Source organism: Cryptomeria japonica, chromosome 7, assembly GCF_030272615.1.
Source record: "Cryptomeria japonica chromosome 7, Sugi_1.0, whole genome shotgun sequence".
Classification (NCBI taxonomy): domain Eukaryota; kingdom Viridiplantae; phylum Streptophyta; class Pinopsida; order Cupressales; family Cupressaceae; genus Cryptomeria; species Cryptomeria japonica.
This window is the reverse complement of record NC_081411.1, coordinates 514,402,675-514,427,187: the sequence shown is the minus strand read 5'-3', so window position 1 is coordinate 514,427,187 and position 24,513 is coordinate 514,402,675.

Genomic DNA, 24,513 nt, shown 5'->3' with positions numbered 1-24,513 from the left:
TTTCCAACCAAAGTATCTCTAGAAACTAAAGTATTAGGCATTGTTCTCATTTCATTAATAGTAGTCACTTTCATTTTGTAAGCCGGTGGCAATGCTCTTAAAACTTTAGACACAATTTCATCTTTACTTAAAGATCCTCCACAACATTGTATTCCTAAAACAATTTCATTAACTCTTTCCATAAATCAAGAAATTCTTTCATCTTCTTCCATTTTTAAATTTTCATACCTGACCTGGTAACATTCCAGTTTTGCAATTTTGACAGTGGTATCTCCTTTATTCAGTGTTTCTAGTTTATCCCAAATAGATTTAGCAGTAGATCGGTCTGATAATATCATGATTTGTTGATATGATAATACGCTCAGAAGTGCTTCTCTTGCTTTGCAATCATTGTCCATGTCCTTAGCCAATGTTGGTGGATGAGTTTGATTCGGAATAGGAGCAACATATCCATTCTTTGTAACATCCCATATATCTCTTCCAATGTAGTTCAGATGTGTTTCCATTGTGATCTTCCATATGCCATAGTTGGTTCCATCAAGCTTCAGACTGTGCTTCCTGAAAATATTTGTTGTCATAGGATCTCCTCAAGTTGTTAGGCTTCTACAAAAAGAGGACTTGCTCTAATACCAATTGTTAGGTCTCGGGAAAGACAACTGAGAGGGGGGGTGAATAAGTTGTTAACCAGTTCTCAGTAATTTATAAACCAAATGATAATTAATCCAACTTAAACTTAATGTAGGTAAACCAAAGTTAAGTGTTGGTAAAATAGATTAACAGTTATAGCAATACCAATATAAATTAATGTATGAAACACAAAGAGAAACAACATCCACAACACATAACACAAAGATTTTGATATGGAAACCCGGTAAGGGAAAAACCACGGTGGGAAACCTTACCCACAATCGGATGATACTAGTGCATATAGTGTGTGTATACAAATGGGGTCTGCACATGCAGAAAGGCCAACCACCTAGAGCTCACTGCTCAATCACAAAATAGGAGTCACACTAACTACACAATTGGATGGTTAAATCCAATGATAATGTACTACTCAAAATAGCATCTCCAATGCTGGATTTAGTACCAGTTTAAGCTCTAAACATGAGTGTCAAACACCTTCATAACTTTCCTTCAACCTTCAAATAATATCTGTGTGATTCGCACAAGGATCTTCTTATTTTTTCTCTTCAATATCCACACTCACTCATGATGATGATTTTCAATAAGATCTTACAATCATATATACAAAACCTAAGACCAAATGTATAGGTCGGCTAACTAAAGATATTATAATTAAATCAATTGCAAATAAGTCTTGATGCGATACAACATGTTAGCTCAATACATTTACCACATTAACTGATCAATAAAACAATCTCCATAATGTGCCATGCTGATATGGAATACCAGTCCATAACCTAGACCTATTTGCTGGTAAAGGCAAATCTATCAACCCGATTAGACCAATAAGCAAAAAACCAAAACCAAACTTTCAATCTATGTCTTCGACATAACCAAATGATCTCCAAGTTATCATCGCTACCAATGAAACATATTTCCTGCTGGTGAACACATACCGGTGAACCATACTATCAGTTCAACAACATACCAGTATAACCATAGAGCCAAATCAACAATGTATACCTCCAAGAAGATAAGTGTTGACATCAATGACAAAATCAATTCAACACATGATGAAGTCATCCATAATACCAACATCTTTGTCATCCACCATAGATTTGACCACCTCCTTAAGATCATAAATGGAGAGAAACTTCTCACAAAGGATTATTGAGCCTCAAAAATCATACATGAGACAACTCAATGTAAATCCTAAAGAAAACAGATACATTCAAGAGAAGATTCTTGAGTAGTGAACCCCCTTTTTGTAATGGAAAAAATCAAGGAGATATTCAGTAGCTCAGAGAGCATCGCTTAACCTTCATTTTTTTAATACCAAGAAAAGCATGACGTGCATATAGTGCTTAAAAGATTCTTTAGAGGCACAATCATCCACTTTAAGCCAATTCATTTTGGTCTTGATTTGAGGACCTATGACATCATAACTATCAATAATTTACTTATGTTTATGGAGTTGAGCCACATGAACTAAAAAATTAAGAGAGAACATATACTTAAAGAGTGTCTTGGTGGCATGATGAATATTCAATGTGGTAGCCTCATATAACCATTGGTAGAAAATGGCCAAGTGTTGGCCATAAATGTAGAGAAAACTAGACCTACATTTAATAGCATGATTCCACCAATCAATCCACTAGGACTGCTAAGTAGGATGACACTCAAGGTTCCAAGCCTTATGAATGTGGGCCAGTGTGGGTTATTGAATTGAATAAAAGTGCTCAAGAAGAATTAGATTTGGAAAGGGCATTTTGGACCCATTTGCCAATTAATGGTTAACTTGATGGGAAAGTAGTCTAACAAGGTGATCTTGGGAAGAGACATCATTGGAAGATCTTGAAATGAGGCAAAAGAGAAAAAATATTGTGTCATTATCATGACATGATCAATCCATTTAAGAACTATATCATTTACCACCCTAAAATTACTCCACATATGGAAAATAATGTGAGAGTGATAAGTGTAAGAATTAGAGTCATAAAGGTCCAATTTATTGCATATGCAAAAACAAGCTTCTTGCTCACCAGCTATCAAATAGAAAGCCAAGGACCCATCTTTATCAAAAAGCACCTCAAATATATTAAATTCACCACACAACACCCAAGTGGTTGGTGGCATTGAATCAACAATCTATCTCTAAAGGGTCCAGATCTCTCTACAACATCATTGGGAGCATAAACATTAATGATCCCAAATGAATGATTGTCGATTGACATAAGGATCTAGACAAGTCACTAAGTTAGATCAGACCCATGATAAACAACACAAGAATGCCACCATGACTTGCTAGATAGTTGACCACCCCTCCATGACTAGCCTCATGTTTGTAAGAAAAAATAAGGCCAACTAGCCAAATAACATGACATGTTGCAAAGAGCGTGAATGCAATAATCTTAACTTCCTAGACACATAGCACATCAATATGAGGATAATTCTTTCTAGTATCTTGCATGGAACACTTCATAGTGAGGTTAGTGAGACCTCATACATTTCATGAAATAAAATTCATGATTGAAAGTCTTGTATATAATCCTCATACTCTAAACATGAGTAATGATTCTGCAAGAAATTTTAAAGTCATTTGAAAACTAAGAATTCCTATATGTCTTTTCTTTGAAACAAGCTCTCCTTCTTCCATGCACCTAGAAGAGTTTTGTGAGTGATGTAAGCTAAGAGGTTGAGAAAAAAAACTAATGTTGGCTGAGGTTAACACAAAATTTGAATGAATAGGAGCCTTAATGGTAGTGGGAGTAACACTTTCATTTCTGGGAGCTTTTTTCCATATTAGACACTTTAGGAGCATGTAGAGAGTCAAGAACCCATAGGGGGGTTTTAACCCTAGCAGCATCTAGTGGACAATCCTTAATTTTATGTTTAGATGACTAGCACCAGGAACAAGTATTTGGTAAATACAGATAGAGAATCTGTTGGCATTTCAATAGGAAGGAGATTGTTGATATTCATGAAGGATATTGAGAAGGTTGTTGAAGATTATTTGATATAACTGAAGAAGGATGATAACTATCTTTATAACATTATTTTGTCATTGATGTCAAGAAATTGATTATCTGATTCAGTATGATGTTGCCATATCTTGAGAAGATTGATTTGAAGAGAATTAAGATGTCGGTAAAAGACATAGAAAGAATGTGATGAATAAGAGGAGGAATAAAATATTCAATGGACAACTATTACCGAGTTAGACAATGATGAGATCATGATGTTTAGATTGTTTTGATTTCCTACATATGTTGTTGATTGTAAGGTTAATACTATACTATGTCACCGAGCAAAGAACCTAGTCGGTAAACCCTAAGGTTATCGATATCGGTTAATGAAGGCGGAATGTCTACCGAGTAAAGTTTAGTACTTACTGAGTTCCAACCGAGTTATGATAGTGCGCATTGGATGGATAAAAGAATTATTTAATGAAGGACAATGATTAGCTGGAGATGTATAAATGATTGGTATGCCATGCATGAAGTTTGTTAAGGATCTATGGCAAAGGAAAATTGGTAGGAAGATCTATAGCCCAGATTGAACCGCAATAACCTTGTGCAAGTTCCTAGAAAGGAATGCAAGTCCCAAGGCAAGGTAAAACATTTTCAGATCGAAGGATACATTGAACCTAGTCAAGTTTGAAGATTTGATGGCTAAGATTGATCATGGGAAATGTGATCAAGGAGATTAAACGGTTAGCAATTGTTTATAAATAAGGAATTGTTGATAAACAATGTATGCGGGCAAGTGTATGCACAGGGATGCTACATAGTGATTACTGAGCACAAAAGCTTGAAGATCTGTTTGAATAACAGAGTAGAGAGCCCAACAAAGGGACAAGATAAGTCCTATGACTAGATTGTTTTGAGCAAATAAGAATCTGCTTTAGCATTTTAGATGTGAAGTTGCAGATATATTTATTACTGTTATTTTGTAAGTGACAAGAAATCTCTTAATCGAGTGGACTTAACAGTATTATTTGTAAACCCTCTAGCAAGGTGACATTCTAGTTGAGTGTTTGAAATCCATTGACAAGGTCACTTCTAAAAAGTGAAGATCCTAACAGATCTGAGGGAAAACCCTTAACCGGGTCACATCTAGCAATGTGTTTGTAATCTTTAACAAGATTTTCTTTTAATCGAGCATACTCTAGAAGAGTATATTTCTTAGTGGGTCTGAAATCCCACAGTGGTTTTTCCCTATTCGGGTTTCCACGTTAAATCTGGTGTTATGAGTGTTATGATGATTATGTGTTTATGAGTTAACATGTTTAGCAGTTTTTGGTTATATTGCAGAAGTATAAGTTACTGAGGTTGAATCTGTTGATTTTATGGAAGATTAAGTTTGTATGATTCACCCCCCCCCTCTCATCTTGTTAGCTATTGGCATCTGTACTTTACTTTTAGTATCAGAACTTACAATTGGTATCAAAGCCTTGGACTCCGGAAGAAAAATTTAAAGGTACTTGAGGCAAAGATCCGAAGATGTATAAAAGGGATGCACCGAGGCTGAACAAGTCAAGTTTCTCCACATGGCAGAAAAGGATGAAGCTGCATTTATCAGGAATTGGAGAATATGCAACATATTATCTGGAGAATGATTACATTGCACTGAGCACCAACCTAATGACCTTGGAAGAGATAAAGGCAAAGGAAGAACATATTCAAGCTATGATTGAAATAACATCAACATTGACCGACTCAGAGTTTAATGATCTTGAAGGCTATAATGATGCAAAAGCAATGTGGACTAAGCTCATATCTGTGTATGGAGGTGATGAACATGTTCAAAGAGAAAAAGTAGATAGTCTAAGAGGACAACTTGAATCCATGAGAATGAATGAAGGTGAGAACATAACCCAATAAAGTACAAGACTAAAGGAGATTGTCAATCAAATTAAAGGAGCAAGTGGAACTATTGAAGAAAAGGATATAACAAGTAAGTTGTTGAGAACCCTTCTACCAGCTTATGCTATTTGAGTCTCTGCAATCAATGAATTGAGGTCTATACCTAACATGCTATTTTATTTGGATGCTACTATTGGTAAGCTACATGCATTTGAGTTAAGTAATTTTGATAAGAATGGGTCTTTGGTAAATAAAGTTGAATCTGCATTCAGTTATTTTCATATTGGTGAATCTGATGATTACAATGATAGAATGAGTAAGTACTCTGAAGGGAATCATAGTGGAGCAAGTGAAAGATTTCATAAGAACATGGAAGAAGTGCACAAACTGTATGAAGAAATCAAGAAGCAAGAAGAGTTTGAAGCATTATTAGCCAGAAGGTTACCGAGAGAAAAAGGTAAGTATAAAGGAAAGCTACCTTTAAAATGTTTCAATTGTGATAAAATAGGACATATAGCTTCTAACTATCCTGACAAGGAATCTAGTGAAAAGAGAGAATATCAAGATAACAGGCAGAAAGACAACCAATACAAAGGACACCGAGACTTCAGAAGGAGAGATAGAAAGACATGTCTAGTAGCTGATGAGGAATCCAACGATGACAAATCTAATGAAACTAATACAGAGGAAGTTGTTTATGTGGCTATTAAAGATGGATCTGATGAAGAAAGGTATGAAGAAAAAGCCCTAATATCTCACATAAATAATAATGATTCTTGGATCATAGACAATGGGTGCTCACATCACATGATAGGTGATAAACACAAGTTTGTTAAATTAGAAGACTATGATGGAGGCTATGTAAGATTTGGTAATGATGCACCATGTCCAATGAAAGGTAAAGGATCTATAACACTTCTTGACAATGCTAAATGTGATGATGTATACTGGGTTGAAGGATTGAAATACAATTTGTTGAGTGTAGCATAGCTAAATAATACAGGATACCAAATAGAATTTCAGAAAGGAATTGTCAAAGTTCATGACAAGCATGGAAAGTTAGCTGCTACTGGGACACAAACAAAAGGTAATACATTTCATCTTGACTCAACTTGGAACAAGTGTCTTTATGCTAAGATAGATGATACTTGGTTATGGCATAAAACATTTTTTCATGTAAATTTTAATAATTTGATCAAAATAAGTAAGAAGCACCGAGTAAGAGGTCTACTGAGTCTAGAAAAACTTGAGAATGCTATGTGCCGAGGATGCCAGATGGGTAAGATGACAAGATCAAGCTTTACAAGTAAGTCCTACACATCTAAAGGAATTTTAGATCTAGTACACACTGATCTTTGTGGTCCCATGAAAGTTCAAAGCTATTATGGTGATAAATATTTCATATTATTTGTGGATGATTACTCAAGGATGATGTCAGTTATGTTTTTAAAAGAAAAATCAGAAGCTTTTCAAATGTTTAAATGGTACAAGGCAAGAGTTGAAAATGAAACAGGAAGACAACTGAAATGTCTTAGATCTGATAGAGGAGGAGAATTTACTTCTGATGAATTTAACTTATTCTGCAATGATCATGGTATAAAAAGGCAAGTATCTGCACCGAGAACACCTCAGCAAAATGGGATAGCTGAGAGAAGAAATAGATCAATTGTGGATTGTGCAAGAACCCTAATGATAGAAAAGAGGGTACCTCAAACATTTTGGAGAGAAGCAATCAGCACTACAGTTTACACCCTAAACCAATTTCAACTGAAGAAAGGAACTATGAAGACACCATATGAGATCTGGTATGACAAGAAACCTAATGTAAGTTATTTTAAAATCTTTGGAAGTAAATGCTATGTTCACAAAGATGACAGAAATGGAAAGTTTGATCAGAAAAGTGAAGAAGGAACATTTCTTAGTTATTCTTCTAGAAGTAAAGCATTTAAATGTCTGATCAAATCATCTAACAAAATAGTGGAAAGTGAAAATGTGAAAATTGATGAATTTGCAGAAAGAAATGATGAAGGAAATTCCAAAGAACCAGAAGATTATGAAGAATTTGTTTATGTTCAACTGAGAAGTCCTATCGAGAAATCTGCTAAAGAAAATGAAAATAATGTCTAGTTACCGAGTGATGAAGAAGATCATACCAAACCTACCAAGCCTATATTAGCCAAGTATGTTAGAAGACATCATGCATCAAGTCAGATTATAGGAGATAAGGATGATCCAGTAATGACAAGGAACAAACTGAGATAGAACACATGTCTGATATCTGAATTTGAACCGAGAATAGTGAAAGAGGCATTTAACAGTGAAGATTGGGTAAATGCTATGACAGAAGAGATTGATCAAATCAAGAAGAATGACACATGGACATTGATCCAAAGACCAAAGGACAAAAATGTAATCGGTACAAAGTGGATTTTCAGAAACAAGCTAAATGAAAAAGGTGAGGTCATTCGAAACAAAGCAAGACTAGTTTGCAAAGGTTATGCTCAAGAAGAAGGAATAGATTATGGTGAGACTTTTGCACCCGTGGCTAGACTTGAGGGAGTAAGAACATTGTTGGCATATGCTGCTTTCAAAAATTTCAAGGTATATCAAATGGATGTTAAATCTGCATTTTTGAATGGTATACTAGAAGAAGAAGTTTACATTGAACAACCTGAAGGATTTGTTGAAGACAAGAGTAAAGATCAGGTATGCAAACTGAACAAAGCTTTATATGGTCTAAAACAAGCACCTAGAGCATGGTATGAGAGACTGCACTCTTACTTAACCAAGATTGGTTTTATAAGGACAAGTGAAAACAACAATATGTACATGAAGAAAGATGAGGACAATGGAATATTGATCTCAGCCATATTTGTTGATGACATTATATTTTGTGGAAATGACTCTCTATGCAAGAATTTTGGTAATGAAATGTGCAAAGAATTTGAGATGTCACTAATCGGTGAGATAAAGTATTTATAGGTTTATAGATACTGCAAATGAAATATGAGATTTTCATTACTCAATCCAAGTACATCAAGGAAATCTTGAAGAAATTTGGAATGGAGGATACTAAACTAGTAAGTACTCCTATGACTACTAACTGTAAACAATCAAACAATGATAAATCTGCATCTATTGATGAGACACTTTACCGATCTATGATTGGAAAATTGCAATATGTTGTGCATAGTAGACAAGATATAGCACATGCAGTAGGTATTATAGCAAGATTCTCTACAAATCCCAAGGAAACCCATATGACAACAATCAAGAGAATTTTCAGATACCTGAGAGGCACTGAAGATTATGGCTTAGTATATGAAAAGAGGAATAATTTTGATTTAAAAGTTTATACTGATGGTGATTGGGCAGGCAACATAGATGACAGGAAAAGCACAAGTGGTGGAGCTTTCTTTTTGGGAGAAATACTAGTAAGTTGGCTTAGCAAGAAACAAGGATGTATTTCACAGTCAACAACAGAAGCTGAATATGTTGTTGTAGCATTGAATTGTACCAACATAGCATGGATCAAACAACTATTGGAAGGTATAAATGAGAAATTTACTGAGCCAGTAATTATATTTTGTGTTAATACTAGTGCCATCAACATTTCAAAGAATCTAGTAATGCACTCTAAGACAAAGCATATATCTATAAAGTATCATTATCTTAGAGAAGAAGTTCAAGAGAAGAAAGTTGTGCTGGAATATATCAGTTCAAAGGAGCAATTAGCAGACATCTTCACAAAGCCATTGCCAAGGGACACTTTTGAGTATCTCAGAAGCAAGCTAGGGGTCCTACCCCTATCTTCTACTCACTGACCGAGTTTGGTGAAAGCATCAATTCGATGAATCTATAGAATATTATGTGTGGATTGATGCTGATTTATGCACTTTAGAAGGTTTTCTAAAGTTGTGCAGGAAATAGTGAATATAGATAAGTTGCTCTGACCGAGACTGAGATGATACACAGCAAGGCAAATCACTTCACAGGGGAAGAAATCATGATTTAGTTCTTTTACTTTTTGGCATTGTTGTCAAAGGGGGAGAAGACTAAATGGTTGACTGAATGGTAAAGCCCTGAATGATGGAAATAATACAAGACTAAATGCAAGACAACAACTCAGAAGCCTAATGAAAAAGGGAGAAGACTTCAAAATATTTTAATAGCTCAAGGATAACAAGAGAAGTCTAACAACAATTTGAATCTGAATCAATTTGAATATCTTGTTGGTATTACCATTTAATTGTTAGTTTTGCCATCAATGCTAAAGGGGGAGATTGTTGGCATTTCAGTAGGAAGGAGATTGTTGATATTCATGAAGGATATTGAGAAGGTTGTTGAAGATTATTTGATATAACTAAAGAAGGATGATAACTATCTTTAAAACATTATTTTGTCATTGATGTCAAGAAATTGATTATTTGATTCAGTATGATGTTGCCATATCTTGAGAAGATTGATTTGAAGAGAATTAATATGTCGGTAAAAGACACAGAAAGAATGTGATGAATAAGAGGAGGAATAAAATATTCAATGGGAAACTATTACCGAGTTAGACAATGATGAGATCATGATGTTTAGATTGTTTTGATGTCCTACATATGTTGTTGATTGTAAGGTTAATACTATACTATGTCACCGAGCAAAGAACCTAGTCAGTAAACCCTAAGGAACCTAGTCGGTAAACCCTAAGGTTATCGATATCGGTTAATGAAGGTGGAATATCTATCGAGTAAAGTTTAGTATTTACCAAGTTGCAACCGGGTTATGACAGTGTGCATTGGATGGATAAAAGCATTATTTAAGGAAGGACAATGATTAGCTAGAGATGTATAAATGATTGGTATGCCGTGCATGAAGTTTGTTAAGGATCTATGGCAAAGGAAAATCGGCAGGAAGATCTACAGTGCAGATTGAACCACAATAACCTTGTGCAAGTTCCTAGAAAGGAATGCAAGTCCTGAGGCAAGGTAAAACATTTTCAGATCGAATGATACATTGAACCTGGTCAAGTTTGAAGATCTGATGGCTAAGATTGGTCGTGGGAAATGTGATCGAGGAGATTTAGTGGTTAGCAATTGTTTATAAAGAAGGAATTGTTGATAAACAATGTATGTGGGCAAGTGTATGCACAGGGATGCTACATAGTGATTACCGAGCACAGAAGCTTGAAGACCTGTTTGAATAACGGAGTAGAGAGCCTAGCAGAGGGACAAGATAAGTCCTATGACTAGATTGTTTTGAGCAAATAAGAATATGCTTTAGCATTTTAGATGTGAAGTTGTAGATATATTTTATTACTGTTATTTTGTAAGTGACAGGAAATCTCTTAACCGTGTGGACTTAACAGTCTTATTTGTAAACCCTCTAGCAAGGTGACATTCTAGTTGAGTGTTTGAAATCCTTTGACAAGATCACTTCTAACAAAGTGAAGATCCTAACAGATATGAGGGAAATCCCTTAACTGGGTCACACCTAGCAATGTGTTTGTAATCTTTAACAGGATTTGCTTTTAACTGAGCATACTCTAGAAGAGTATATTTCTTAGTGGGTCCAAAATCCCATAGTGGTTTTTCCCTATTTGGGTTTCCACGTTAAATCTAGTGTTATGAGTGTTATGATGATTATGTGTTTATGAGTTAACATGTTTAGCAGTTTTTGGTTATATTGCAGAAGTATAAGTTACCGAGGTTAAATCTGTTGATTTTATGGAAGATTAAGCTTGTATGATTCACCCCCCCCCCCCCTCTCTCATCTTTTTAGCTATTGGCATATGTACTTTACTTTTAGTATCAAAACTTACAGAATCCACTAAGTATGAAAAAGGTTGACAATCTAAATATCAATCAATTCATTGAGGTCTTGAGATAAATCCACTTTAACACAGACCTTTTTTCTAGGGTCAAGAATGGTAAAAATTTTCTACCTCAACAAAAATAATCTTACCCGGAGAAGAAGCAATGGCAAGAAGAAAGTGTTAGCATGGCAAAGAAAGAATAGGGAATTCAATCCAAACAGACACACAAAGCTTCTTCTCATACAAGATTGATAAGTCTTGAGTCCAAGGCTGAAATTAGTAAAACAGATGACTAACATATCAAGGGTTATGCAAAAAATAGCTTGAACATGGCTAACTTCAACAAAACAAAAGAGAGAAAACCCCTTTGTGAGGTTTTGAACCCTATTAAGACAAACCTCATGAGGGGCCCATGACCTAACAACCCAATCCTAGAGCTTGCTTTCAGGGGGGGCTCCCAATAAAATAATAAATAAGAGTATGTTGTTTTAACCATTGTCATGTAAAATCAAAATCTAGAATGGGTAAAACCACATATGCGGGAGTCTCAGAAGGAATACCTTGTAAAATACTTTTGACATAATTTTTTTGGGATTCTTGCTCAATAGAGCCGTTGTTCACAACTACCAAACTAACAACACCAACAAAAATTGTTGGGTTGAAGCCAGCTGAGGCCATTTAAAATTGAAGGTCTTGCAATAAATGCAATATGATGCAAAATAGAATGATAGAGGAAAAACAAAGTAAATAGACAAAAGGAAAAATCCCTAGAAAAGCTAGTTTTACCTAGAGCCTCCCAAAACTTGTATATTTTTTATTTTGAAGATAAAACTGAAATACAACACTTGATAGAAAATTGGTTAAAATTTGTGCTATGCCGCATATTTAATAAAATTTTGGAAGTACATACAATTAGCACTATGAAGATAAAACTTAAAATGTAATAAGTAAGAGAAATTTACATTATAGAATTTGAGACTTAAATTGGTTAAAAGTTGTGCTATGTCATATATATTTAGTACATATTAAAATATATATATTATGCTTTTTTGACTAAAGTTTCTTTTTAACAAATTGTAGAATTATAAACAAAAAATAAAAATTATTACACTAAATATTAAGAATTTCCCTACATTTTAACTTTATTTTTTGTATCGCTTGATTTGATATATATATATAGTAGCATCCTAAAATTGCACCCTTTGCAATTTTGACTGCATTTAGATCTTCACCTTAGTGTTTGTGCCCCTTGGCTCGATTGAAGACCTGATTATGCTCTTGCACATCACAAATGACATCTAACTCAAATTGTACCTTGTGCCTACCCAAAATAGGGCAGGACCATGGCGACACGCCATGGTCCTCCCTAAATTGGGCCCAATTTGACCCCTTGGTCCTATTTCAAAATTGAGTGGGATTTCCCTCTATGTGCTGGCTCATGTCGGAAAATTAGCTAATTTCACCAACAGGCAAGTATATAAAGAGGTTATCCCCTCTCATTTGAAGGGACGCAATAATCCACAAGCATTGCAAGCACACAAAGAGATCGAGCATTCAAGTATTCAAGAGCAATTGAGCAACAATCAATCTTCTTTTAGCTTAGGAGCAACAGTAAAGTCGAGTTTCAAGTATTGAAGGAGACATTATTCATCCTATTTTGTTGAAGACTTCCTAAACCCTAATTCCATGTGGAGGCAAGAACAACTTCACTAGGAGGTATCATTATTCAATTTTCATTCATAATTCAACATCTCCCTCAAAAAGAGATCCTTTTCTTTCAGTCAAATCAATTACACTTATTTTAATTTCACAGTTAATTCCAAAACTGGGGTTTGACCTAAGGAAAACCCCTATTCCCAACACATTTCTCTTTCTTTTTGTGTGCAAGAATTAGGTACAAAGTTGTACTCCTTAGATTAGGCTTCATTAGAGACGAATCATCTCCCTTTCGTATGCAGAAATTTCAAAAGATTGTTGTGATATGCCACACTCTCGACAATTTTTTAGCAGTTTCAAGGAGCAGGTCCGATATGAATTACATTGCTTAATTAAGGTGCACGCGAAAAATCCTGTGATTGTAGCTCACTGTTTTCATGCTTTTACCTTCATTTTTTAGCATTTTACATAATTTCAGCACTTCAACTCACATAAGAGGAATTCTCCTTCAATTCAAATTCACTTAGCATTTATTCTTTATCTGATTCATGACTAGATCTAGTGAATTCCTCATCCTCTTTTGAATGTAAAGGCCCAAAGTGAGAAAAAAAAAATCTCTAGTGGTCTTCATGGGTGGAAACCCTAGAGCATCCAATTCATTTTTCCCCTTTAAGTATATATATGTGTATATACACACACATATACATATAAATGTATATATGTGTGTATACACACACACACATATATAGTATGTATATATATACATATACATATACATATACATATACATATACATACACACACACACACACACACACATATATATATGTATATATACATATATACATATACATATATATACATACATATGTATATATAGATATATAAATGTATATGTATGTATATGTATATATGTATATATATATATATATGTATGTATATATATATATACATATATATATATGTATGTATATACATATACATATACATATATATATATATATATATGTATATATATACATATATATATATATGTGTATATGTATATGTATATACATATATACATATATATGTATGTATATGTATATGTATATGTATATATCTATATATGTATGTATATGTATATGTATATGTATATATATATAGATATATACATATACATATACATATACATACATATATATAGATATATACATATACATATACATATACATATACATATACATATGTATATATATATATACATGTATATATATGTATACATATATACATGTATATATATGTATACATATATACATGTATATATATATATGTATGTACATACATACATGTGTGTGTAGTTTTCAATATATTTTTTATTGATTTATCATCATATTAAATTAATGTAAATTAACTTTTAAATAATATTATAGTTATATTTATTATATTCTATAATAATGAGTAAGCGCAATTTTAGTATTATGTATTATATATTTATTATTTATTTACATAAATAATTTAGTATAATATATTTTAAATTATGATATTATTTTAAATTAATCTATACAAAGAATATTTAATTGAGAAGATTAAATAAGAGAGGAACAATCATATACCAATCAATATAATTATAGTGTGGATTTATCATGTTTTTTTTTCTGAAATTCTTCCAATTCTTCTAAAATTTATTTGTCTTTATCTTGATCTCCTTATAATTTGATGGTTTGCTCGGTATTTTTTTGAGAGCTTCCTCTAAATCTTTATCTTTGTATTCCACTAGATTTACCTTTGAAAAACAATACTGTGACTATAGGCCACCCACAAGAAGATTCCTAGAGAAGAAGAAGGAAAGAGTTTTAAAAAAACACACCATTTGAAGTTATACATGCACAATAAAAAGAATGGGTTTGTCATTTAATAAAGTGAAAAGTGAAAAGTGTATTTGGTAATATTGTTTTTGATTAAGTAAAAACAGGTTTTAGGGGACCCGAAGCCCTATTACAATTCGACAGATAAGCATTAAAGAGATGAAACAAAACAGCTACAAACACCAGCACAAAAACCAGCAGCAAAGAAAAGGACAGCAAGAAGACAACAAGAAGTTGGCTCCAAACTTAGCATTACAAATTACTTGAAAACTTTAATAGATTCCTCAACATTTTGAACCAAGAGCATCATCACCTTGGCCGCTTCCCTCAGGTCATTGTTTTCCTCTCTCAGCTGGCTATCTTTCATTTTGATCTCCATTCCAGTAGTGTTCTGCCTTGTTCTGTGCCTAAGAGTCTAGTGGGTGGTGCTGGAAGTTGGAATATTATCAATAACAACTAGATTTTTTTCCTAATTTTTCCTTTCCAGGTGATCCACCAAAGCATTCATGTTCTGTGATGAGACTTTGAGGACCTAGAGGCTATGGTTCATGAAGTTTTTTAGAGCCTTCTCGGTACGATCAACCCTGGAGTTGATGTTGTCTTTATCCTCTTCAGCCTATTCTTTCAAGGTTCTTATGACATCCTCCAGGTGTTTCAAATCCCCTTTGATCAAATCCTTTTCCAGCCAATCCTCCATCTTGATTTCCTCTTCAGCTTCACTAGTTTCTGTCTCATCATTCTTTTTCCCAGCGTCCTTAATCAGCTTATTAATCTTGTTGTCCAATTCCTTCTGTTTACTTTGCATGCTGGTAATATTGTCGACAACCCATTTCTGGAAGTTGAAGGTCTCAAGAGCACAGTTACGGGCAGTATTCAGGATGGTGTTTGCAGAATCCCTACCCTGTTCCATGCCCACAGAGTTAGGGTTGTCATCCTCCTTAGAATTCAGAGCCACATTCCTACTGTCCGATCCCATAGGGTTAGAGTGAGGGTTTTCAGAATTACCCCCTTCATACTCTTCACCAATGTTCTTATCCTTTTCATACTCCATATCATTTTCAGATTCCTTACCCTTTTCCTCCTCCAAATCATAGTGCACCTCTATATCTGCATTATCTGTGTCATCTTTCCTTTTTTTGTGGGTAGAAGCGCTAGGCTATTCCTCATCCGAATCTGAATCTTTGCTGCTCTCAGAAATATGGGCATTCATGATCAGAGGGTCATCTTTGTTCGCCCTAGTCTTGTCCTTCAGATGTTCATAGATGAGAAATATAAGCCCCTGATGGGCTATAGGGTAGGAGTTTGGCTTTTTAGCGTGGTCAGCAAAACTCTCATTTAGAGAGGACGCTAAATAAAAAGGCAGGGAAATTTTGGCCCCATGATGGAAGTGATTCAGAATAGCAAAGTGGTAGTTATAAATTTTTGTAAATCTACCGTCAATAGTTAAATACTCCATTAAAGCCCTTAAAACTTTTTGCCAAAAGGGCTTTACCTGCTGTGGAATGTAATAGGAAATGTTGTCTTTCTTCACAAGCTGACCCTTCTCATCCTCCGATTTCGGGAAGATTTTGAACGCTTCAGTTGCATACTTCTGATCCTTGTAAAATTTCGTGCCCTCCATCTACAGACCCGTGACCTCGACGACCAGGTTCTCATCAATTTTCCATATCTCCCCGAACAGGGTAACTCTGTTGTTACTCCAGCCTCTGGCAAAACCATGAGAAATAGAATTTCTGCTTCCGTGAAGCTTTTCCATATAGTCAATAAAGCCATATATGTGAAGTCTTCTCCAGACTTTTCTTTCGCTCTTCCAATTTTTACATCATGGGGCTCATTCATATTTAAATTACCACCCATTTTGATCTCCAGGTAGAAGTACCAGCAACTATATTTCACAGTCCGCAGATGAAACCCCAAATGCTTGTGAATTCTGGAGTTACTGAACATAGACTCTTTTGAAGTTTTGAAACTTTTGTTTATGGCCACACAAACCCAACAATTATGATTATAATCTTTCTCATGCATATGATCATGGAAATGATGCCAAAAAGCACTCATTAACTTTCAGTTCATCCACCCGCAAAATCTGTCTTTGGAATTCATTCCCCAAAAAATAATCATGATATTAACTAGACCCATGGATACGATCAAAATATAATTGCTCTTTAACCTCCCTTCTACATTGAGTTTCCCCAATATAATTAACATCATTCTCCAAATTGACCCCTTCATTAGCTAAGATGTCCGCTACCTTATTTCCTTCTCTTAGAGTATGAGTTATGATAACACTAACATAGCTATTTAACAAATAATTTGCACTTTTAACTAACTTAGTAATATTCCAAGAAACAGAGCTTGTACCTTTGTGGGCTTGGATGATGTTTAAGGAATCCCCTTCGAGCTAGATTTTTTTGAAGTTGAATCCCTAAGCAAGCTGGAGGCTTTTTAGCATGACCAGAGCTTCAGCCACATGATTATTTTGGATCCCAAAAGGAGAAGCAAAAGCTGCAAGGCAAACTCCTTGAGCATTTCTGATAACTCCTCCACCACCAGACTTCCCAGGGTTGCCCTTAGCCGCCCCATCAAAATTCACTTTTATCCAATCATGATTAGGAAAGCGCCAAACAATATTATCTCTCCTATTCTTGTTGTCAGGCCTGTAGACTTTATGTATTAGGTTCCATTCAGTGAGGATGTCTTTTTCCATATAATTCATATCAGTAATAACCCATTGCTTATTGTTCTTCTGAGGAATGTAGATTTTTTCAAAAACCACCTGAGAGTTACACTTAGCTTCCCTAAATATTCTATTGTTTATTTCTTTCCAAATGCCCTAGCAAATCATGGGGAGGGTCAAGGACCAAAGGTTCTTGATAAGCTGGCATTTAGTGGGGAAATTCCATTGCCAGATAATATCCTTGATACTCTTGTTCATAGCCCAACTAACTTTCCATTTTTCCCACATTTTACACCAAATTTTCCCAGGTAAAGGTGCAATGGAAAAAGAGATGATCAATTGATTCTTCCTCTTTTTGGCAAAGCTCACATCTATTAGGGAATTTAAAACCTCTTCGGACCAAATTATCAAGAGTAAGGATACTATTTTGAGAAGTAATCCAGAAGAAAATATTGACTTTAGGGATCAGGATGTTGTTCCAAACTTTACTCCAAATGGGATTACTGGTCTGAGAAAAAGTGTTTTTGTAGGATGAAGCAACCGTAAATTCACCTATAGGAATACTTTTCCAGAGAAAAACATCATCATAGTCTTTGTTAAGGGAAAAGGAAAACAACTCCTTCTGGAGTAAGGAAAAACTAGAATGAATAACATCAAGCCTCACCCATTTGTCCTCCTTCTAGTAGTCACACACCATAAGCCCAAACCTCCTTTTACATTCCTTAATAACTTGACTGATGTATTGATCATAAAGAGCTTCATTCTTCATCCAAGGGTCCTCCCAAAACCTTATTTTGTCACCTTTTCCAAGGACCCATCCAGCTCCAGATTTGGCTACTTTTATGGATTTGATAATACTATTCCAAATGAAGGACCCTGCAGGAATATCTTCAGAGTCAAGGACCCCTTGGATAGGCTGATTCTAAATATATTTATCAAACCAAATTTGATTCCAATATTTCTTAGTATCATAAGCTCTCCATAATTGTTTAGCAAGAAGAGCTTTGTTAAAAGTTTTTAGAGCTTTAATCCCCAGACCTCCTTTTTTCTTTGGTCTACAAACTTTGTCCCAAGAAACCAAGGATATACTCTTTTTTTCTTCAACTCCTGACCATAAAAATCTCTTCTGGATTCTTTCCAATGTTTCAGCAAATTTAGCCGGGATACCAAATAAACTGAGGGCATAAACAGGGAGGTTCTAGAGAGTAGCTTGAAGAAGCTGCAATTTTCCTGCCTGAGATAAAATAGAACCTTTCCATCCAGCAAGTTTTTTGTTGAATTTATCAATGATCATATTCCAAAAGGAGTTTGGGGGAGTTAGACCCAAGGGAAGACCTAGATAGGTGGAAGGGAGCATGTCCACCTTGCAACCAATAATTTTAGCAATTTTATGTTGTCTTAAGACAGGAGTATTCATGAAATAAATAGTCGATTTGTCCCAATTGACTTGCTGACCAGTAGCCAGAGCATAGGAATTAAGAGCAGATTTGAAGGTTTCAGCTTCCCTAACAGAAGAATATCCCATAAGGATAGTATCATCAACAAGCTATTGATGAGAGCAAAAAACATTAGCAGAGGAAGGTTCAAGACCTTTGATGGTTTTGCTCAATTTCAGGTTGTGAATCAATCTGCTCATGCTCTCAGCCAAAATGGTGAAGCGAAGAGGAGATATAGGATCTCCTTGTCTAAGCCCCCTTGACATTTTAAAGAATTTCATAGGAGATCCATTAATCAAAATAGAGAACAAAGGAGTAGTGATCAGCTCTCTGATAATTTTGGTTATCTTTTCATCAAATCCAAAAGCCTCCATGATTCTGAAGAGAACATGCCACTCCACTCTATCATAAGCCTTCGCCAAATCCAACTTTATCAAAAAAACTTCTTTTTTAGCAAAATTGAGGGAATGAATATTCTCATTCACTAGAATGATAGAGTCCAAAATCTGCCTACCAGGAACAAAACCTTTCTACTCCTCAGAGATGATGAAGGGGAGAACAGCCAAAATTCTAGTGGTCAAGACTTTAGATATGATCTTATATTAAGAGTTACATAGACTTATTGGCCTAAATTTTCCCATAGAGTCTGCCCCAGCAACCTTAGGGATTAGGGCAATAAACATGGAGTTGAGTTCCTTAAGGATTCTTCTAGCTCCAAAGAATTCTTTGACCGCATTAACCATGTCTTCTCCCACAATATGCCAAAATTCCTAGAAGAAAAACATAGGGAAACCATCAGGACCCGGGGCTTTACCCCTTGAAACGAAAAGATAGCTTTTTGATTTCTCCAGTAGACCAGATAGCAGATAGGGCCTTATTCTGAATAGGATTAATGATCTTAGGAATGATATTAACTAGATTGTGTTGGTGAGTATGGTCAATGTTCTTGCTACTAGTGAGGAGCTGATTGAAGAACCTGACAGCTTCATCCCTAATTTCCTCCTTATTAAGAAGAGTTTTGTCCTCTACAATAAGTTTAGAAATTTGGTTCGCTTCTTTGTGTTTTAAAGAAGTCATATGGAAAAATTTAGTGTTTCTATCCCCAGCTTCCAGCCAGATCTTTTCCCTAGAAATAATGTTGTGGAGTTTGACTAGAACATCATCTTCCATGGCTTTGGAATACTTTTTATAGCCATCTTTCTGAATTGAATTTTGGATCTGATCCAGCTCCTCCTTTAGCTTTTTCTTAGAATCAAAAATATCACCAAAGACCTTCTTGTTCCATATCTTAATGTTGACTTTGATATTTTAAAGTTTTTTGGCAACTTTATACATGGCAATTCCATTTACATCAATATTCCACCAGTTAGCAATAGATTTTTCAAGATTAGGGTGGGAAATCCACATCTTTTCAAACCTAAAAGGGAAGCTCTGATTATTCTTAAAATTCTCAGCAACAAAAGAGATGGGATAATGGTCTGAACCAATTCTATTAATAACAGAAAGGGAGCATCTATGGGAAAGAATCCAATCATTAGTGACAAGGGATCTATCAAGTCTTACCTGAATGAGATCATCACCATGCCTTCGGTTAGACCAAGTGTAGGAAGCCCCATTGAGATCCATATCAATAAGAGCATTGATATTAATGAAGTTCATCAAGTCAGATCTACTATCTGGTTGAGCATGAATACCCCCATATTTATCAATGTCTTGCAAAGGAGTATTGAAATTTCCCATCACAATCCAGCTATTCAAAGGGAAAGATTTTCTTTTTTGCTGAATTTTATCCCAGAATTTACTTCTAGCAGATTTGGAGTTAGGGGCATAGATATTAGTAATAACACATTCCTTTCCATCAAAGATGCATTTAGCTTTCAAGGATAAAATATTGCCATCAACATCAATCATTTCTCCAAAGATGGTTTTCTTGTTCCAAAAAATTGCAACCCCTCCAGATGCTCCATTCGAGCTACTGTCGCAAACTCCTCCACTTTTAAAGAAGTTTAATTTCTCCACTTTCTCTTTACTCATTTTGGTTTCTTGTACCAGGATAATATCCGGATTTTGATCTCAAATGAGGTTCCGTAATATATCCTGTTTATTGAGACCATTTAGGCCTTTGATGTTCCAAGAAATAACCTTCATCTGGAACCCTGAGGGTAGGATTCCTTTATAGTTCGCTGCCTCCCATCAACTATATTTTGCTTGCTCTCTTGGTCCCTATGCCATTTCATAGTTTTACGTCTTAGTGGGGATCTTGAAGCACCAAAATCAGCCTTGGACCTGGTTCTGGTTTTCACCCCATTAAGGCCTCCTACTTTCTTAGTTTTTATTTTCTTTCCATTTCCTGTTATGTTTTCTTCTTGTTCCACTCTAGTATCATCTTGCATATTACTCCATAGTTCTCCTCTTTTCTGGGATGATGTAGGCGTTTCAATTCCAATGTTCTGGAATAACACATTTAAATTTACCTGAGGCGATCCAAACTTGTTGCTCTTCCAAGTTTGATTTCATGTTCTTCAAATTCATCGAGGCACTGTTCATCTTTTTTTGATATAGAATCTTGAAGGACCTCATGATGAGAGTCAGAAATATTCTCAATCTCATCATCTTCAAGAGTCTCTTCATTGATTTCAATCTCCTTCTCCTGTGTCTGTAGAGCCTTAAAGGTATTGACTATTTTGATCTCAAACTCCCTGATTTCATTCTTTTTATTCTCCTTCATAGGGGGATTCTTAGGAAGGTCAGTTCTATCTCCTTCTGATAATTCTGATATATTAATAGAGCTTCCGCTTATACCTTCTAACTTGTTACCTTCTTTGTTATTATTCTTTTCTTTCCAGACCTATTTGTGGGTATTTGTTATCACAGTTTTTTTAGGGTTGCTGGGACAAGCCTTAGCCCAGTGACCAACTTTTTGTCAAGAGAAGCACACAAAGGGGAGTGATTCGAACTCTATTGACTATTCCCATAATCAAAGTTTGGAGCTGATATCAATGGTGCTAGGAAGGTCCATATTCTGCGAAATGTTGACACAGATACGCGCATAAACCAATCTCTTGCGAGTTTCTATTATTGGGTCTATCGCAACAAGCTCCCCAAAGGAGTTGGTGATTCCTGAGAAAACATCCTCCACCCAGTATTCCATCGGTAAACCTGGCAGCCTTACCCAAATCGGAGCAGTTTCAAAGAAAGAGTCATTGAGTTCCATGTTAGGAGACCATTTTCTCACAGATAAGGAAGATTTACCAAACATCCAGGGACCACCACTTAAAGAAGCTTCCATATCTTCCCCACAAGAGAATGAGAATACAAAAAAGCCTCTAGGTAGGGCAGAGACATCAACCTAACCTTTCATTCTCCATTTTCTCTTAATAAAAGACCTTACATCCTCAATATTAGGTCAAGGTCCAACAAACTTCCCCACTAGAGAAAAATCCATTAAAGAGATGCTATGATCTCTAACTAAATCAGGAATCTCAATAGCAAGTTTACCCGTTTTATTATTTGATATATCTTTCACAAAGGGGAAAGATGATTTACCAGTTGGTTTTCCAGATGCTTTCCTGGCAAAAAGACTACTCCAAGGTTTGGAAACTTGCCCCTCCTTGATATTTTCTAAGTCAACTTTCACCGCCTCGGGGCTTGATTCTTGGGAATCTTTCAATTGTTTGTGGTCAGGGGGAGGGTCCCATAGCCATGGGTCCCCATCCTGTCTCCCATCCTCATCATCCATTGCTTGTCCTTGAGCTGCAGTGGATTCAGAACAAGAGGATCCAACCTCACTGTTCCCTCCATTTCCCAAATTCAAATTTCCACAAGCAAATGTTGTTCCCTCCATTTCCCTATATATGTGATTAAGTTTGTAGATCTGGTGAAAACTTATTTGGTAATATTGTTGAGGAATGCATCTTGCAAAGATTTTTTGCGATATTCATGGTCCTGACAAAATTTAATTTCACATTAACGTTCATCTTTATTTTCTTTTACACATTGTGTTGTCTCATAATTAGCAACTTTTATGAAGTGGTATTAACCATATATGATCAGAGATTTTGAAATTGCTTTGATAATAACTTCAAATAACTTAAGTTTGTTAGTAGATTGGTTTATTTATGGGAGAGATAGTTGTCCCAAAAAAAATTATTGTTGGGAGGGTTAGTTTGGTCTAGTTTGAGGCGTTCAATTGATTAGAGACAAGATAAATCACTCATACAAAAAAAAATATCATAAATCTTAGATAATGAACACAACACGACTACAATTCTATCTAGCAAATACTTGTCATAAAATGAATGTAACAACACTTAAAAATGAAGAATAGAAGAAACAAATATCTAACATATACATATATAATGATCCACAATACAAATCATAATAGATTCAAAAAGACAAAAAACTAAAAATTATATTTATTAATAATCAAGGGGTAATTTTAATACAACATAGAAGATATAATCAATAAAGCTTCACAAGATCTCTATAATACTACTAGTAGTGTAGACACCCAAAATTGTCATGTCTAATTAAATAAATATCTTATTTATTTAATTATCTAAGCCTAATTCTTCTATTAATTAAATAAATCCTTATTTATTTAATTAATTCATTTATCCTCTTCTAGCTTTATTTCTCATTTAAATAAATACATTTATTTATTTAAATTATCCTTTTCCTAAATTAAATAAATATTCTTATTTATTTAATTATCCTACTCTTCTATTAATTAAATAAATCTTTATTTATTTAATTAATTCATTAGCTTTTTCTACACATGACACATGTCACTCATCTCTTAATTCATACACTACCTACCCCTTTCATTATTTTATTATTTCTTCTACCTACCCTCTAATCTTAGCCGACCTCCTTTTACACCTCTCAATCTTATCCCTCCATTTCATATAGTGTCTTCTATATAAGGAGATGCCTTCTTCATTATCAAACCCTAATCGACAATTTGGAGGACTTGACTACACTACGATCCTACTTGCAACCACATTCCGTTCTTTGTTGAGCTCTTGTGCACATAAAATCTGAGAGCAAATATATCAAGCAAGATCAATGGAGATAGGAAGAATGGAGATCAAAACCCTATTGGACATGTGATGGTATAATCTTTGTGATTTCATTTGATTTGCATTGTCTTAGGTAATCTTCATATGTTATGGTGGATCTTTGTTGATTGTTAGGCTAGGGTTTTGTGGTTGAATTCATTTAGCCTTTCAATATTGTTATTATTGTTATCCATTTTAACCATATACATTTTGGCACGCCCGGTGGGACTCTTGTCCCTTTGCATTTAACCTCCTTGTTGCAGATCTTGTGTTTTGAAGTTGCAGATCGAACATTTTTGGCAGCATTTTTGGTATTTTCGCGTCTGTGCACTTTCGGATCGCGTTTTTTATTTTTAGGCGCGTCTGAGACAACTTTATCCGCGTCTGTGTTTTGTCAATATTTCATTTTGCAGGTTCCGGGATAGGCGTGTCTATGTCTTTTTTATCCGCGTCTGTGTTACAGAAGCGCGTCTGCGTACAAAAAGCACATCTATGGTTTTTAATCGCGTCTGTGTCTCACAGAACCGCGTTTCTATTGCGGA